This window comes from Engraulis encrasicolus, chromosome 5, assembly GCF_034702125.1.
Source record: "Engraulis encrasicolus isolate BLACKSEA-1 chromosome 5, IST_EnEncr_1.0, whole genome shotgun sequence".
Taxonomy (NCBI): domain Eukaryota; kingdom Metazoa; phylum Chordata; class Actinopteri; order Clupeiformes; family Engraulidae; genus Engraulis; species Engraulis encrasicolus.
This window is the reverse complement of record NC_085861.1, coordinates 26,142,946-26,145,445: the sequence shown is the minus strand read 5'-3', so window position 1 is coordinate 26,145,445 and position 2,500 is coordinate 26,142,946. Positions and strand designations below refer to the sequence as shown.

Below are 2,500 nucleotides of genomic sequence, written 5' to 3'. Positions count from 1 at the left end.
AGAGAATTGGTATCATCGTTTCATTTTATTTTTCCCAAAGGCAGGATAAATTATCCTTTCAAACAGCACTTAGCTTGAATGTTTAAACTCGCTGGATCTTTGTAAAATACGTCTTTATTGTCAATATGGCGTCACGAGTGGCTTCACGCACTGCGTTTGGATTGGTCGGCCGGCTGCATTGCTGTGATCACGACGGCCGTAAAGCAATTTTGTTAGCAAGATGCTATCGGAGCCTGACTCATAACTGCCAAAGCTGTAAGAAATCAGAAGGACATAACTCCCAGGTTATTGTACATTTCATTTAAATCCACATTGGTTTCTCAGAACTTACAGTAATATTATCAAGTTTCAGCCGACAGCGAGCACAATTGTCAGTTATTAGCGCCAGCCTTATGGGCTCTGCTGTCTCGACAGCGCTCCCTAGGTGAACTGCAGGCACGGGTTGGAGGGCGAGATTGGACACTGTATGTAAACCCTCTTTGGTACACCTGTGAGGAGGGTCTGTGGAAGAAGGAGGTGTGTCAGGAAGTGGCAGGTGCCATTTTTGGCTGGGTGGTGGTGTGTGAAGGGAGTGAGTGGAAGGGACAAGCGGTCAGCTCTAGTGGGTGGGAGAGCGCCAGGTTCATCTCCAGCTGACAAGACTGAATGGAGTAGAACGAAGCACCATTAAACACACCACAGCTGTGTTACACCAGGGAGACAATTGTATTATGTTACCACTGTAAAACTTTAAACGTTTTCCATTAATGGACTAATAAATGAGGAGAAATGTCTCAGGTATGTACATGTCTGAGTCAGAGCAGACATACGGTAGAGCTGACAAGAGCAGAGTCGAGTAGAAATGGTTAATTAATCCCCAGGCAAATTAAGGAATATAGTTTAGACATTTTACCCTCAGGGTATGGTCTGTTCATGTCTTAAATACTTTATCATCCTAGACGAAGGGATGTTAATATTGCAGAATGTGGGCCAGATGGAATGTCCATGTATCCATCAAAGCTTTATAATTTTTTTTTTATGAAACCAAAAAGTAAGAAGGAATTGCAGCTTTCCAACTGTTTGCAAACTTGTCAAATAATAAATAAAATAATAATTAATAATAAATAATAAAGTAATAGTCTTGCTGTTGCTGACTAAATCGAAACATTAGCCTTCATTAATTAAATGGATGTATTTGCATTACAGGCTTATAGAATTGTATAATTTAGGCTAAACAAAGATGAAGTTAAGTTGGATAAATTTCAAGTTCATGCACATTTATTCTCATTCTCATTCATCATTCGTTTCAGTTCTTATTGTGTTTGTGAATCTTTTTTTTTTGCTTGTCGTCTGTCTTTCTTATTTATTTTGTTGCGTAGCCCCTTTACACACGTTGCTCTACCACTGGAACATTGAAATAGCCACTGAAAGAACTTTTCTACCATAGTGCTACACCACTATGACAGTGCACAGGGCCTTTAGTAATACATTACGACTTGGTCATTGCCATTCTGGCAACAGCGAATTTATAACCGGGACTGTGTCTTAAGGGGTTAATGCTTTCTTGTGTAGTTTGATGAAGGTACGTCACCACAGTTGGTACACATCACAGATTTTGTTTTAGCAAAGACACTTAGATTAAATTATAACTGTAATTCAAAAGTATTGTGTAGGGGGGGGACGGATCAGGGTTTATGTTTCTTTAGACTCAGATAGTATATTATTATTATTTAACATGAGGTTACCTCTAGACTCCAGGCACATCTTTCGCACATCTTTTCCACCCCATTTGCTATTAACCATTGATACTCAATATGCTTAACATTTCAACATTTCAAATAAATGTCATATCAGTTGTAACTACACACACCCATACACGCATAGTACATACATATATATACATGCACATACTACATACATCTATTGATTTTTTTTGCGACCTACATACTTGCCAACATGATTTGGAGCACAGGTGGGGAACACAGTCTCACATGTGTGCGAAAGACATTCTATATGTTCTATACAGTACATGGCTGACATGCTTCCTTGTTTTCTTTCCACTCTGGAACAGCTGTAAACAAGCCCATTGTCCTTTACACACACACACACACACACACACACACACACACACACACACACACACACACACACACACACACACACACACACACACACACACACACACACACACACACACAGACACACACACACACACACAACACACACACACACACACACACACACACACACACACACACACACACACACACACACACACACACACCACCACCAATGCACACAAACACACACACACACACACACACACCACCACCACAAACACACACAGCCCTATGATAGCCAGTCGTCATTCATCACTATTAAACTTTCTCATTGTAAGTGGCCTCCTTCATATTTCACAATAAATTGTGATTTGTGCAGGTTGCCAAGGAACAAATGATACCACACTCCTTTCTCATTCATCACAGCCTCTTCCATGTCCACACCATACCATGCCATACTG

The 2,500-nt window shown here is 40.5% G+C and overlaps 1 protein-coding gene across 1 annotated transcript in view; it reads left to right on the top strand.

Moving 5' to 3' along the window:
• The window catches only part of ascc3 (activating signal cointegrator 1 complex subunit 3), a 291,707-nt gene that overhangs the window by 134,170 nt on the left and 155,037 nt on the right, over nucleotides 1–2,500 (top strand). The gene's annotated exons all lie outside the window — the stretch shown is intronic.